The following is a 17,341-nucleotide window of genomic DNA, read 5'->3' as shown; positions in this document are numbered from 1 at the left end:
CAGCCGTACCAGATCACAACCGTTTCGAACTATCATATTTTTTCAAAGCCCAGTTTACACAGCACATTTTGTTTGGTATATGTTTTTTTTTTGTATTTGATATTTTTTGCAAACATTTTTGTATTTTTGTTGAAGTAATTTTATGTAAAATTCTGGCAGGGGAGTATTGTAGCGAATTGAGGCATGTCGAATTTTACATCGTGGAATAACGGTCTACAAAATACCCAGAAATATAATCCCAGATGTTGAACACGGGCGGGGTGCCAATTGGAACCCGACACCGAATAGCTGGCGGCAACCCCGAGACGTTTATCTGGGATATCACTGAAGGGTATTTCGGTCATTCAGTGCTCAACCCTCGTTTGGTTTAGACGTGCCACCATCGACTGCCCAAGCCTCGTCAACAGGTAACTCCGCTGCCATCCGTTTCATTATTTGTATTTTTTATATTGTCAATAAATAACGGTCACATCATGTAAACACCACTGTTTTATTTTGATTTACCTCCATTCACCGAGCCACATCATTTTACCCTAAAATATATTGTAAAATATTTTCGTGTGATGTTTACAATTCATATGGGTGACGGCATAACGGTTCACACTATGTAAAACTCAAAGGCTTCTAACGAAATATATCCCGCAAAAAGTGAGTTATGGCTGTTTGGAGCGAAGACATATCGCTTCTGTGTATGCGGAGATCTTTTTTGGATTTATTTTTACGTTTAAAGTGGATCTTTAAATATTTCCCCTTGTATGAATAAAAATGCGATGGGAGACGATATATTTTTCTTGTCGTTTCCCATTATTTCAGCACGGGGTAAATATTTTTGGTCTGGATTTAACTGTATAAGAAAAATATTTTTTATCGAAATGATATTTAAATTTTATCGTGCATACAAATGATGAAACATGCAATACTTGACCTAAGAGCAGATAGATTAATTTTTAGACAATTATAAAGCTTGTTTGGATTTTTGGAGTGCAAACCTGGGGTTGTAATAAGTTATAAAACCCTCTGGTAATCTGACGATACCAAAACAAAGTTCTTCGATTAATTTCTAATGCTTATCGCTACGTATTCAAGGAAGAACTGCACGATGATCTCAAAATCAAATCGATATAAGAAGTAATCCAAGATTTCGCTCTAAAACATGAAATAAGGTTACTAAATCACAGCAACGTAACAGGTCAACTGAAAAGTCCCCGACCTACCAGAGTAAAACTAATTTTTTTTGACAAAATTAGTTGTTTTTATTCAACATAATTCCCTTCAAGGGTGATACACTGGTTATAGCGACCTTCAACTGTTCGATACCATTTTTGTAGTACGATTTGTCCTTTGCTTCAAAATAGGCCTCAGTTTCGGCGATCACCTGTTCATTCGACGAAACATTTTTTCCAGCGAGTATTCTTTTGAGATCTGAGAACAGGAAATAGTCGCTGGGAGGCAGATCTGGGGAATACGCTGGATGAGAAAGCAATTCGAAGTCCAATTCATGGATTTTTGCCATCGTTCTCACTGACTTGTGACACAGTGCATAGTCTTGGTGAAGCAGCACTTTCTTTTTCTTCAAATGCGGCCGTATTTCGGCGATTTCGTACTTCAAACGGTCCAATAACGCTATGTAATAGTCGCTGTCGATGGGTCTTCCTTTTTCAAGGTGGTCAATGAAAATTATTCCATGCGCATCCCAAAATACAGACGCCATAACCTTGCCATCGTGTGCAGTCCACTCGGATGACTTCGGAGTGAAAAGATGGAAATGAATATGAAAAAAGTTTCATAAATTTTCACACATCGACGTAAAAACTTATTATGCTTGATTATCTTCGAACACTGCTTCAAACAAAAGTTGCTTCACAGCTGTCAAATTTATACACGCATCTTTTGAAGGTTAGGACTAACTAAAAAACACATGTATTTAATTTTAGTAGCGCCATCTATGTGTCAGGCCGGGGATTTTTCAATTGACCTCTTATAGTGTATAATTATTATTATTATCTGTAACTTCAGTAGTCCTTACCATTAATTCAGGAAACAAATATTGAAGTATTTATTCGACATTCGTCTTGCCTGTGTAATGATGCAAGCGAAAACCGAACAATAACAATAAATTAATTTGTAAATTAAAAAATACTTGTATAAAAACTATTTTATTAATCAATTTTATTACGTACATTTGTTTATATTAGCCAATTAAAGTTATTGGACGTAATGCTTTTGTGACGTTAATTATTCAATATTTTTCCATCAATTATAAACCGTTCAGAACTAATTAACAGTGATGGGTAAATATTAATCTATTATATACCAGCAGTAGCGCGAAAATTAGATTAAACTCCAATAAAACTATTCAAATCAGAGTTAGTAATATGTTAAATCAACCATTTGATTTATTATATATAGATGATGTGGTTAAACTTAGCTTAATCTCGAACTGATTAACATCTAACATTGGATAAAAAGAACAATGATGAAATCGGTGATCTCCATTGCTTCAAGGCTTCGAGACCGAATGAGATCGCGTGAGAGTTTTTTCAGGAGTTATAAAAATATTTTTACTATAACACCCCTATTTTGATGTTTCAGTATTTTTCTTAATTTTGCAAAATAAAAACCGAAAACCTACAGTGCTAGCGGCTATTATTTACCTTTTCCTAACTCATATAACCATAATATTGTATATCAATGTTTTTTCTTGTCTTCGAACCTTATTATTATGATGTGTAAAAATTAACAACATACCAAAATGATTTAATACTGTGAATTAAACTGGAGCCGAATCAACGCAAAATATTGTTCATTGCCATGATGCGACATAATTATATTTAGCTTATGATTAAAAAGTCTTTTGTCATATTTTTAATCACCCTTATTTCCGTTGACTATAGAAACCATATTGCTGGAAACAGATGTATATTTTTGTTATAATCAAGCATATAAATGCATCTCATTTTCACCATCTTGTTTATTGCTGATTAACTTTTACTACTAGTAATAAAAAAACGAGTTTTTATATAAAAAGGTAACAATGATTGAGCATACAATTTGTTATCGTTATTTTTTTTTGTTAAAGCAATTAAATTAATTAGTTTGAACAAAACTGTATGACAGCTGTATCTATTGTGCCTTCATTATATTCATATATATATATATATATATATATATATATATATATATATATATATATATATATATATATATATATATATATATTATTATGTGAGTTATCTAGGAAGACCAATTGACCCTCTTAGTTTCTAATAGAACAAAAGTTAGTAGCACTTTTTAATGTTTTTGACAAATAGTACGCTTTTTTGTTCTGGACTAAAACCAGGCGGTGGAGTGTATGACGCATACCTGGTCGCGGAGACTTGCCCTGGAGGGACAAATTGGACCGGGTTATGTGGGACTGCCTCTGGGCTTACCAGTACACTAAACAGAAACCGCCTCACAGTTGACCCCTGTGGGTCGCTACTGCTACTGCGTTAAATTTGGGGATATGGCACCCGCTAACCAGGCAACCGTTAACGGGCACGAGGACCAGTCGAAAAAACAGACAGTGAAACTAACTATAGATTCGCTAACTCGAGTTAACACACGACTGGATACTGTCGTATGGGGGTAAAAGTTATGACTGCAGCGACGGATGAGGTCGTTTCAGCCTGGAAAAGGGGAGGTTAGCAGTGACTCGGTGGTAAGCTCCCAGCATGTCGACCAGCTCGCGAACAAGCGCGTTTTCAGAAGAACTTGAGCTGAGTTGTTGTTTGTGGAAGGATTGAGATATGAGCTTGATAGGACTTGATGAGAGCGGTTAGGTCTTCTGGGAGGCCCAAGTTATACATCAGGATTTATCCCAACGTGCGTTGTTACTGTATGGGATGATAGTATTACTCATATTTATGGATATATGAACAGTTTGGTTGTATCTGAGTTCAAAATGCACTCATTTACTTTCGTTGACTTTTATTCTCCATTCCTGGGTCCACTTATTTAAATTATTCACTATTTCTATTTGTGGTATGTCACATATATAGAGTAGGTAAAGAACAGGACCCAAAACATTGCCTTGCGGTACACCTGCTTCCGTTTCCTTCATTATTGATTAAGTTTAACTTACTTACTACGTACTGACTGAGAGGTAGAAGTTTGAGAGTTCACTTTGGTAATACAACAAATTACACATGTTATGTTAAGACAACAGTAAAAGGATCCCAGCATGCATGTTGATTGGCCAGAACTGTCGATGTGCATTGAATGTTCATCCACTGCTACAAATACAATGAACTTTGGTGAATTTGACACACCACAGCTTCTGCAATTCTAATGGACTGGGCAATTCTACAACTTAAAAGATTTAAAGCTTCTCAATGCTGGGGTGCTCATTAATACTTACTTCTAAATCTTGTGACATCGTTGTGGAACTCTAAACATGTACCATAAAACAATTTTAAACCATTTATATAAGACTGGCTACCAAAAGAAGCTCGATATTTATCTTATATAGCTCCTACAGCAATTAACAGCAAAAAATTGAATACAGACATTGTCCACGTGTAAAAAAGTGGTATCCGTATGAAAAAGATCATGGCTAAAGCTCAAAGAAGTTTTTCATGAAGTTCCAAAGGAATTGTTCCACGAGCTGCTACCACCTGGCCAAATAATTTGACCAAATCAATAGATCAAATATGAGTCACATTGTAGAATGAGAGTAACTGTGCATTTTTGTTATAAGATGTGGGCATTTTCAATAAAAAGTTTTTGATAATCGTTGCCGAGTAACTTACAATTTGTACCTACGGTGTCTTAGTTAGTCTTCGTTAGTTCTATTGAGCGGTACCACTTCAGCGTTGTTCAAAAGTTAGTGCTTACTACGTACTGGCTGAGAGGTAGATGTTTGAGAGTTCACTTTGGTAATACTTGATGCAGGTTATATATGGCCCCTAATCTCATGCTTACACATGTCATGCTGAGACAACAGTAAAAGGACCCCAGCGTGCATGTTGATTGGCCAGAACTGTCGATGTGCATTTATTCTAAACTAGTTTAATCGGTTTCAGTGATAGACAGATGAGATTCTATGTACCTGGTCGATTGTTGAATGTTTATAAATATGATAGAACCAAACTGACGTAAAACTTCTGTGGTTCAATAATCGATAACAATGAATAAGAATACCCCTCTGAATTCATATTTATAAAGGGCCTATATAAAAATGAGGTATATTAAATTGAAACCAAATTGATTTATACAAAACAGACGACGATATCGAGGAAAAATAATGACTTTTCCTTTTTTTCCAGTGAAGAATCCCAGAAAAAAAGAAGTTTCCCGTTAAAATACGGGAAAATGTCATTCGTTCCTTTTACTCCGGATCAAAAAGAAGGAAGGGACTATGTTACCGACTAATATCTTAAATTAATACGGCCAGAGCAGACCTCTCTCGGTTCCTTTAGATCGGGTTTCTTTAAATTATCCTGATTGATAATTCTGCTTTACGCTCGGGAATAGTTCCATTTTCTTTTCATTCGATGTCGCTGATATAATTGATATTAAAATATGAGTAGTTCTTGTACTTTGGGAATTTAGGACGTCCTGTCGTGGGAAAAATGATGTTAATTAATCAGTAATCAGAAGTTTAGGAAAGGCAGTTTTATCGGCACTTTTTCCCTATACATAGTCGTGAAAATATGCGATTTTTCGCCATTTTCAGGTCTCTTGATGCCATTTTCGTTCAAATAATCGCGGGTTAATGAAAGTAACAGGGATTATAAAGAATTTCACGCTGAATCGAATGGTAGTATAATATATTTTATACAACCCCCAGTTTTTAAGTTATACAACGAAAACTGTATTTTCAAGAAATTAATGGATTTCTGTTTATGTCAAATATCCTAAAAACTATAAATTCTAAAGCAATTTAATATGGATTTACGTTTCTTTCACCCCAAAATACATATGTCTTGAGAGTTTTATCGTTATCGGGTTTACAAAAAATTTCGCCACTTTTTCCATATATATAGTCGTGAAAATATGCGATTTTTGGCCATTTTCAAGTTTCTTTATACCATTTTCATTCAAATAATTGCAGATTAATGAAAGTAACAGGAATTATAATGAATTTCACGCTGAATCGAATGGTAGTATAATATATTTTATACAACCCCCAATTTTTAAATTATACATAGAAAACTGTGTTTTCAAGAAATGAATGGATTTCTGTTTATGTCAAATATTTTAAAAACTATAAATTCTAAAGCAATTTAACATGGATTTTCGTTTCTTTCGCCCCAAAATACATATAGTTTGAGAGTTTCATCTTAATCCAAGAGATGAAAAATTTTGCCACTTTTTCCATATATATAGTCGTGAAAATTAGCGATTTTTTGGCCATTTTCAATGTTTTACAGTAGTTTTCATTCAAATAATCGTCGGTTAATGAAAATTACAAGAATTATACACAATTTTACGTTATAAAAATATAGTATAACATTTTTTATTCAACCTCAGCGCTCAGCAGACCTTATAGGATTGAGGAAGTATTTCCTCAATCACAAAACACAAAAGCGAAAAATGATTCGACAAACAATCATGGTGACAACAAACATTTGCTGCCAAGGGTTGAAGTAAACTGACTAAAAGTAACGAAACTGAAATATCGACACATTTTTTTCTGGTACAGGCACCATTATATTAAAAAAAACTAAGATATATTTATTTTTTGCATATTAGGGTTCTGCATACTTAAATAATAACACAGTTTATTCTTAACTGGCCGAAAATTGCTCCAAAATAATATTAATAACCTGCTAATTAGATTAATCAAGAGAAAATAAGGTCATTGCACCTTTAAATGATAAGATTACTTAACTGAATAACCGGCGAACTACAACAAATATGTTTTATTATCTGGGTAGATGACAAAAAGCAATTTACTGCTTTATTATGCCATACTTCCGACATAACAGCCTTCTACGCCCACGTAGACGTACCTACGTTAAATTACATTATAGGCGGCTGTGTTAATGATGCTTTTTTGTTTTTGTTCTTTGGGCGATTCAGGGTTCAGGGTTTAAACAGTTTACATTAAAAATAAGGTTGCATATATAGTAGGATAATTTTTTCACTTAAAAATTAATATTAAATAAAAATGTATTTTACTATGGCTTTTCAATTGACCTGTTAGTAACATCTAATAATTATAAAACCGTTCTTTTCTTTACATTATGGTTAAGTAGGTACTCTTGTGTGTTCAAAGTTTCGTATGAAGATCACTGAAGTCTTTATGTTTTTGGAGTGACTTGTCTTTTGCCCTTCTCCTCAATCTTGACCTTATAATGCAGTCTTCCACTATAATGGATATTTCCCTCCATTATATGTTGTACTAGTACAGTAAAACGCAGGAAGTAAAACAGACTTAAACATTCTTTTGGGACACCTTGTACCCTTATTTGAGCGACTGGTAATTCTAGCAGCTTCTGGTCGTTTTTATTCGATTTTTTTTTTCATTCTTGATAAGATACTTGGAATGTTGCGAGGAAGGTCGCCAGAACGCAGATCTGCGGTTAAACATCTTAGTAGCGTTAGAATATCCACAGTAGCAGGAAACACCATCAGTTATGTGGTTTGGTTCGATATTATTCAAGAAAATCTTATAACGGCAATTATTTTCATACAATTGCGTTACCAGGAAAGTTCAGGGAACGAAACGCAATAATTTACCTGTTGGTGCTCTATAAATGATGATGGCTGATTGGTAAACATATCCACCAGGATATCAGACGATATTAAAAAGACTCTGGAATTTCATAGAACTAGTGATGCAACGATATATCGAATAACCGATAATTATCGATAAATAGATGGCCAAAACTATCGATATTTATCAAAATATGTAGCTTATCACACATGTGCCTTATGTGATATTCAGGTCTGTCAGTATATAATAAGCTTTTGTTCGTTTAACAAGTTTTGAAACTAGTGTGAACTTGCGGTGTTCAGCTTTGGGGTTATACCAGACAAACAATATCATGCAAATATTCCAAAACCAGGTACTGCGAGGTATTTTAGATGCCCCATAGTACATTCGAAACGACAATATGAATAAGGACCTGAAGGTAGAAACTGTCAATAACGTTATCAAGGACTATGCCCAAAGACATGAACACATGCTCCATCAGCACAACAATGTTGATGTTCTCCAGCTCCTAGATAATGATGGCTCAGTCCGAAAGATTAAACTTTCTTTAACCACTTGGTTTAGTTCACTGAAGTTATTAGTAAAACTCAGTCCAGATTAAAAACGGCGATCGTTTTCGTAGATCGTAGAAGTACGTAGTTTTAAAACCGTAGCAAATTAGAATAAAAACAAATAACTTATTAGCGTTAATTTACTGGATTGCTATAATAAACAATAAAAAATATTTACGCCTTCAACATTATGATAAATCGATATATTGGTGTTCTAAGCTGATATATCGATATGTTAATAATGTATACACCTACAGAGAAACAGTTAATATAAAGATGGATATTCTTGCAGAATTTCAGTGTTGTATTCTTGATTTTCTAACTAAATGACTACATTTTGTTCTTAACAGTTACTACATCATTAAACAATGTATTTTATTGTGATTTCTGCAACTGTTTTAAGGTTATTCTTACATATTTTATTAAAATTTACAGACTGCAACTCTATCAATGTTATCCCAGGTGGACAAATCCAAATTGCAGCCTCTTTTTTTATAACAATTTTATTAGATACGCTTAGTAAAATCTTAATTTACAATTAATTTATTACTACTTTTCATTTGTACTTAATTAGGATTAATTCACAAGCAAGACGAGTGCGAGAAAATACATCAATATGTATTCCTCAATTATAAAATTATAATAACTTATAGCTATAGTTTACACTAAAGGTATACAATTTATACAAGTTCGTATGGTTTGGTTCGCTTCAATCTCCTGACATCCTGCGCGCTGTCCAGCAATTATATTGCTTCCACGTTAGTATGATTTAGTAATCTTCTTTCGTGTTTCAAGGCGAAATCTTGGATAACTTCGCAAATCCATCTGATTTCCAGGTCGTCGTGCAATTCTTCATTGGTTACATAGCGATAGGCATTGGTAATCAGTCGAAGAACCTTGTTTTGACAGCGTTGGATGACTAGTTGATTTGAATTTTTAGTGCAATCCCATATTTAGCTGATTCTGCTTGAGGAATCGGGCATCCATTGAGTGATATAATTCAGTTTTTATTATTTCGCCGCAATGCAAAATTAACGTGGACAGATTTGGAGCTATTAAGTTGAATTTTCGAATGTTTCGTCCATTTGTAGATTTTGTTAACCGTCGTTTGTATTTTTTCTACTGAGCTAGGCAGAGATACGTCGTTTTCCATAATAATTGTGTCGTCAGCAAAGGTTCCAAGTAGTGTTTCTTTTGTTGTTGGAATGTCAGCAGTGCGGAGCAGATATAGGAGAAGTACTAAAACGCTACCTTGTGGAACTCCGGCCAAAATAGTTTTAAATGTCGAGAATGCCATTTCGTGCGATACTCTAAATTTTCTTTCGAAATGATATGACTCCAGCAGTTGACAATAGTTACGCGGTAACCATTTGCTCATCTTACAGATTAATCCCAAATGCCACACCCGATCAAAAGCTTGTGAGACAAAACTCCTCAAACGCTTTTTCAACAGCCGCAGTTACTCTGTGCATGTGATCGATTATTGAATGCTGATTTCGAAAACCAAACTGGAAATCTGGTATTATATACAAAATTTTTAACACGTTTAAATATTAGTTTCTCAAATAGTTTTGATATTGCAGGTACCAGCGAAATAGGCCTGTAAGATTTGGCTTTTTCTGCAGATTTGTAATATATGTTATATATGTTAACATGATGATTGCTTTTCGTGGCAGTTCTTATAATTCAAGTGTAATGTCATCTATAACAGGTGTCTTTTTAGGATTGAGGTTATCAATTTCAGTGACAAGTTGCAATGGAGAAATTAGATTTAGATCTACATCGGGTTGAGAGATATCCATAGTAGATTCTATATCATTAGGTTGAAATATGTTAGTATTGTAAGTTGTAAGTATTTGTAATTATATTTGTATTAGTAAAGCAATTCTCTTTATATTCTTTGATCTTTTGATTCGTCTGATTACTAAATCTATTAAGCAGCCTCTTGTTGGTGACGTATCTTTGTTAACTTCAATAAAACTTAATATTCTTGAGTAATTCCTACATTTTTGATATTAAGGTGGCTACAGAACGTTTCTCATTTACGTACCAACATTTTACTAATCATTTATATTCAATCTCTAACCGATGATTATCTCTGGTGGTAAGGGAAACAAAACACACCGAAAAACATTGTCGACGATGTTCCAGACCGCAGCGTAAACCCATTCGGAACATTTCGGGTCCTAGGCCGCAAAAAAGTCCACGATAAAAGCTGCGGTCGTTTTTTATCAATTCAAAAGGCGTTCCCTCCGCCGCGTTTGTTTTTCTTAACAAACCGGCAGGAAATTTCGTCGTTGTTGTGTCCCTACTTTCCATATTCGATGGTAGCAGAACGTTTGCAGGTAGATAACATAATATGTTATATTTATTCTGTCGACGAAGTAAGTCGCATATACTTTGCTAATTTTGTTTTCTTCATCACTGTATCAATGCTGTTATCATGTCCAAAGGGTGTATACCTTTTTATTACAAACTATGTGCGATATTATTATAATGATTTTGTTGTTTTCTTCATTTATAAAACATTTAATACAATACGGTTTAAAACACTATTAATATAATATTATGTAAAGCATGGACGACCAATCTTTTCAACACTGGGACCTGAACCTGACTGACAATTAGATGACTATAAGTATTATGAAACTTGCTGGCGTAGATCATCTACAGGAAAGGACAGCAGGGGTTCAGGAATAATAAAAACAGTGAGCAAAGGCCAAGTTGCGCCTGTCAGCCTACAAAATCATTGCCACAGTTTTCTTGACACGAGAAAATTGTTGAGTGTTTTTAAACAGATTTGATGTTCCTGTGAAACAAAATCAACTGCATTTGACGAAGAAAAAGCGTTGTTCCATCAAAATAATGCACGGATACGGACTTGTGCAGTCACCATAATGAAAAATCGATAAACTAGGCAATGACGTGCTACCTCATCCAACATATTCTCCGGATGTAACTCCCTGAGACTATTTCGTGTATTCAGACATGAACAGATGGCTCCGTGCTAAGAGATTTGGGCCGAATAAAGAGGCCTGTACTGAAACAAACGCATATTTTGTTCTGGATTAAAACGAAGGCGGTGGAATGCATGAATGGGGGTAAAAGTTATGACTGTACCGACGGATGAGGTCGTTTCAGCCTGGAAAAGGGGGGAGGTTAACGGTGATGCGGTGCTAAGCTCCCAGCATGTCGACAAGCTCGCGAACAAGCGCGTTTTCAGAACAAATTTAAATGAGTTGTTCTGGAGTGTCAGTTTAAGATTCTCCTGGGGAGCTTATTTAGGAAAACTTGAAGCCGTTTCACCTGGGTGGGTGTAACAAACTTGAAGTAGACATTAGAGCCGTAGAGGAGTACAGACCGAATTAACATCTTCTAAAGTAAGCATTTGATGGAGATGGGAAGTCTGCTAGAAGGGCAGAGCAGAGAAGATAGCAGGTTTGCTATCCCCGAACCTTTCTGGAAGAAAGGAATTCTGGGGAATGTTTTCTTGTCGAAAACGATAACTTTCGTTCAAAAAGTTACTGAATGTATACTTATACAGTCCCAATATAAATTAATTCCTCAAATATAACTCCAAATAATTCAAGTGTGACCACTGTTTTCAGAAAAAATAAAACAACGGCACTTTCCGCTATTATATCGGCGATATTTTTAACTTTATTACTGGCTGAACAAAGATTTTATACTTTCCTTCGTTTAGACAAGAAAATAAACCGTAACCTACAAAGGGTGGCGCTTGGATCGACAAAAAGCCCAAAGCTTTTATCGCGAACTTTTTATTTCGTGCCATTCGACCGCGTAAAATTTCAACGTTTCTCCCTCTCTTCCTTCCGCGTTTTCTCTCCCGCATTGCCGGGTTTTTTTCGGGAATAATACTTTAAAAAATTGTATAAATAAGCATTTGTTAAGGTAATATTTATATATGATAATGCAGAGGTAGGATTGGAGTTGAAATTTAATGCTAACTAAGACTTTTTTCTGTTTAATGTTATCTCTGATAGATATAATAAAACTGATCTATAGTCAGTCCAAAATAACAGTATACTCACATCATCGAAATGTATAACAACTTTGAATTTAGTTCATTTTGGCTTTGACATACAACAAAACTTTAATATAAACAAAATAATGAAGCAAAAATGCTATCAAATATAATTTATTTTAACATTATAGTACGTGTAATGCATATATCATGGAAGAAATTAAACTAAAGTTAATTATACAGCCACAATAGTTTGTAGGTTTTAGGTTGTTTTATTATATTTACATTAACTCTCTTCCACACCACCTGTGAAGCAAAGGTCTAGGCACGTTTTCTTTATTTTATAGCGAAGTAATGTATTTGATTTTCATTGGAGAGAAGATTTAGTTTTTTACCTTTAGTTCTTGTTTTCATTACAAACAAATTTATAAACTGCCATAGGCAATACGTTAGACGCTGTAATGGCATGAGTTTACTGTTATTTTGGATGCATTATAGAAGCGCATTTTATTGTGAACAAGAAACAAATTAATATATAACTAAAAAACAATTAGTCAATATAGATACAGTCTTCAGCTACTTATATTTATAATAAAATAAATGATAAATAAGACAACAATTGTTAGAATAGAATGTAAACAAAACTACTATGGGAAAACAGTATTATTGGTATTTACTGTGCATAAATATTCATTTATGTAGTGATAAAGCCATATGTTAATCAAAACGGATGTTGAGTTAGTCACATAAAAGTCTTTAACACTGCTATTTCCGCCCCAAGGGGAAATACAGATCAATGAGATAACGTCTCGCAAATATTCAAACAAAACTAAGAATGTAATATTAAAACAATTTTTATTTTAACTTAACATCTGGATAAAAGATGTTAATGCAAAGATATTCTCACGAAATTCTCACAATGCTGGTGCTTCAAAGCACTTTTTTGTTACATCTTACGTTAAATATGCTTAGTAAAAATCTTAATTTACAAATTAATTTATTGCTATTGTTCTGTCATACTTGTATTTCCCAAATTAAAATTAAATTAAAATAATTTAAGCTAAATTTAATACTCACTCTTATACACCGTGTAATTTGTCCTGTAGCCGTATTGCCTCCACGTTGCTATCATTTAGTAACTCTATTTTATGCTCCAAGGTGAAAACTTGAATAAATTCGTGCAATTCTTCAATCGTTACGTGGCGAACTTTGTTTTAGCAGCGCTGTATAACGAGTCAGATGTGCAGCCTCATATTTTCCTAATGAGTCCAAATAGGTTATAGGCTTCATCGTTAACTGATAAACCAAACTCTTCAGTTTCTTTTTCAAGCGTGATATATTCACTTTTTGTCTTCGCTCTTAACATGGGTGTCAGTATGTGCAAATAGTCCTTTGTTTAAAGGAAATCTCTTTAAAAAAGCTTTATTTTGAGATATGCAAAAGGCCAGTAGTCACTAAGGGCTACATCTGGGAAGTAAGGCAGATGAAATAGCACTTTTTATTCTGTATGTGAAGTTTTTTCTTAATTTCTACACTAAATCGATCCACTAATACCATGTAATATTACTGGTTGTATATCTGGTGTATTGTTTTGGGTACTAATTGGTTAATTAATCCAATATTACTTAGTATTTTCCTATTTTAGTCGACGAAAACGTCTTTGAAGGTTGCCTTTTATATTTCGGGATGACATGTGCCACATATTCAAGCTAAAAATTCAATAAAACCTTCATCATTTTCGAATGATTGTTTTTTTTTACTTCACGATCATCAGTACTGTTAACCTTTGATTTTCTGATTTAGCTTAATGTCAAATTCCGCGAAAATGTTTATAATTCCTTGGAAGGTACTGCAGTTGTTACACCGTACGTGTTCTTCAACAATAGTCACTTCTCATGCATGGTTTTTTCTAAATATAACAGAACAGCACTAAAAGTCAAAGGGGGCTAAGTTTGGTGAATAAGACGGGTGTTGTGGGGTAATGTGGATGTTCAAGTACCAACCATTTTTTTTCACCGTTTTTTGTACGATTATCTTTGTTGCTTTTGTTCGTACTCCACAAACAAATGTATATTACTTTTCAGACTTCCCTGGTGTTGGTAGAAGATCTCTTAATAGTCCAAATCCATAAATAACAATAAAATTGTTAATTAAAATTAATAAAACCAGTAACCCCGGCAAATACAACTCGATTAGAATTTAACTAATATTGGGCAAGCTCATTTGATCATTTAATTTCGAAACAAATGAGCGGGATTTGCTAGCCGGCAACATAGTTTCGTTAAATAGTACGTACGGTGTGTAATACGGGTTTTTAATATCCGTTGCTACAGGAAACAGAGATATTACAGATAGCAGCCTGCAAATTTTAAATTATATACTCGTTTAAATTTGTATCTGTTGATATACGGTTTAATTGCAAAATTGGGATAATAGTTCTATTAGATTTAATTTATTCTGATAAATTAACAGTTAATATCGAAACCGAATATTACAGGAATTAAAATAGTTATATAAATTAAAGCCAAAGCTTGCTCAATTAATAGAGCTATATATAAAATATTTAAAAAAAAATGAAATGACTTCAAAAAATAGATAAGGAACTTAGTAAAAATTAAATAATAATCAAACTTGTTTTGCAACAAACCAAATTTGTTTTGTTCGTAATTTAATTTTGTGTATATAACACAAAATTATATTATCATTTTTGTATTGTTTGGGCCCGGCACCGATTTCAAAGTGGTCCAAATCCCATCGAACACTTTTAGCTGCTCCATCATATCCTTGTGGGTTTTAGTATCAACAATCTAAAAGTGATGATTTCGAAAACGATTTGCAAGACTAGTTGAACAATAACCCACCTCATACTTTCAAGGAACGTTTCGTAATAACAGTTGATGAACCAACCGTTTCTAGAAGTTCACATACAATTACCACACGAATTCACTAAAAATATCTTTTCAAACCATTTCAGCATCGTTGTTTCATCGGTTGCCAGCAATAAAGAAGACTTTTCTGTAGCGTATTATGACTGGTGATGAAAATTAAATCTACTACGGCTCGTCCAGCAACCGGAAGTACCGAAAAACTCTGTTATTGATAGTTAAAAAAGGGGGCTTCATCTTGTCCATAAATTAAACCTGATATTGCAAAAGTACTTCATTCAAGCATCGCTCAACTGTTTCTCTATTACATTACCACACCAACTATGGTTTTGATGTATATCTTCATGCCAGAATTTGTTATTCTATATGAATTTTGATCAATTAAAGATTCACCCGATTCTTCAAGCAGAATCCATCTTGACGGTAGATTAACTTGGAAACATCACGTTAGACAAAAGGCAAAACACATTAGAACCAAAATAAAATAACTATACTGGTTAGTCGGAAGATACTCTCAACTTGATCTAAAACCAAAGATGTTGATCTATAAGACAATTTGGACCTATGGGGTGCAAATATGGGGTTGCACTAAAAACTCAAAACAACTAGTCGTACAACGATGTCAAAACAAGGTTCTTCGATTGATTACCAATGCCTATCGCTACGTAACTAACGAAGAACTGCACGATGACCTGGAAGTCAAATGGATTTGCGAAGTTATCCAAGATTTCGCCTTGAAACACGAAAGAAGATTACTAAATCATACTAACGTGGAAGCAACACAACTGCTGGACAGCGCGCAGGACGTCAGGAGATTGAAGCAAACCAAAGTATACGAACTTATATAAAGTATATACCTTTAGTGTAAATTATAGCTTAAGTTACTATAATTTTATAATTGAGGAATACATAGTGATGTATTTTCTCGCACTCGTCTTGCTTGTGAATTAATCCAAGTACAAATGAAAAGTAGTAATAAATTAATTTATAATTAAGATTGTACTAAGCGTATCTAATAAAGATGTTATAAAAAAAATTTAAAGATTCAAATAAAAATAGATACAAGTATCACTCACTACCGGCTAACAAAACAAAATATCCCTATCGTACAATTACAAAAACTGAACGTAACTGTGACAATTACCTATGAAAGAGACAATTAGTGAAATTAGAACGTTTGCGATGGCTATCTGAAAAGTTTAGGCGTATGCCAAATACCCGAACTCGTTTGCCAAGTTGTAATCGTGATATTTCCACCAGTCTATCGCACTGGAGGTTCAATGACTCTTGCTGACTTGACAATGAGTTAGTTACTTGTATTCGAAGAAAACACGCGGGGGCATTGCGGATGGTTCCATAATATTAATAAATGATCTTCGAATGGAGATTTAAGAGCCAAATAAAAAAACGAAAACCGATTTTATAGACCTTCAATATTTTCATAAAATAAGCTTGGTACAGTGGGCCAAGCTTAGAGAAAAATCCAGCAAAATAAAAATTTCTATTACTATTTATTACAATAGCAAATATTGATAAAAAATAAATGTTACCTATAATAGTTCATTGTTTACAAACAATAATAGTCATTATACTTACTCACCTATATGTATCACTACTGAAGACCTGGAACAAAAAAAATCTAGTTAAATGCCAAATAAATATCCAGGAATATAGAAACTGATGGTTTGACGGAACAAACTGATAAATATTTATATAAAAGTAGATATTGGCAACTTAATTTTATTGTGAAGTTATCAATCATATAGTCCTTCCAATAAAACAGCCAATGCACGTCATAAATGACGTTAATATACCGCCAAGTGCTGCTTGTAAAAATGTAAAGTTCGTTTTATGCTCGGGACGGATTTTTCCTTCTCATTTTACGCTAGTTAAAAGGATAAGGTATGCTGTACCTGTAGTCAAATGCCTACAAATTCTTCAAAACGTTAGTAATAATAAAATTATTGACAACATTGGTTCTTATTGTTCCTTATTTTATCCACTAGGTAGGTGAGGATGTTTTTTATATTTTAGAAATATTCAGAACTTAATATTGTCATCCATATAAATTTGATGGTATAACAAAGTACTCAGTACGTCTCTGAACCTTCAGATGACAGATGTCAACAATGTTCAATCCTGACTAAGTACAAAAGTGGATCGATGATTGGATATTTGTGAAACCAATATTGTTCTTCAGATATGGTATGGCTATACT

The 17,341-nt window shown here is 33.8% G+C and overlaps 1 protein-coding gene and 1 long non-coding RNA gene across 4 annotated transcripts in view; one reads left to right on the top strand and one right to left on the bottom strand.

The window, feature by feature from the left end:
• Positions 1-17,341, bottom strand: part of LOC143199551 (uncharacterized) — a 92,989-nt gene that overhangs the window by 31,444 nt on the left and 44,204 nt on the right. Inside the window, exon 2 of the long non-coding RNA XR_013006470.1 lies at positions 16,724-16,746. This is a non-coding gene — a long non-coding RNA (uncharacterized LOC143199551). The remainder of the gene's footprint in view (positions 1-16,723; positions 16,747-17,341) is intronic.
• Positions 1-17,341, top strand: part of Ent2 (Equilibrative nucleoside transporter 2) — a 97,681-nt gene that overhangs the window by 36,283 nt on the left and 44,057 nt on the right. The window lies entirely within an intron of this gene.

This window comes from Rhynchophorus ferrugineus, unplaced genomic scaffold (genome assembly GCF_030347505.1).
Source record: "Rhynchophorus ferrugineus isolate W39M unplaced genomic scaffold, kcgeb_rfMv2 rfM7, whole genome shotgun sequence".
Taxonomy (NCBI): Eukaryota; Metazoa; Arthropoda; class Insecta; order Coleoptera; family Curculionidae; genus Rhynchophorus; species Rhynchophorus ferrugineus.
This window is presented reverse-complemented; position numbering and strand designations above follow the sequence as displayed.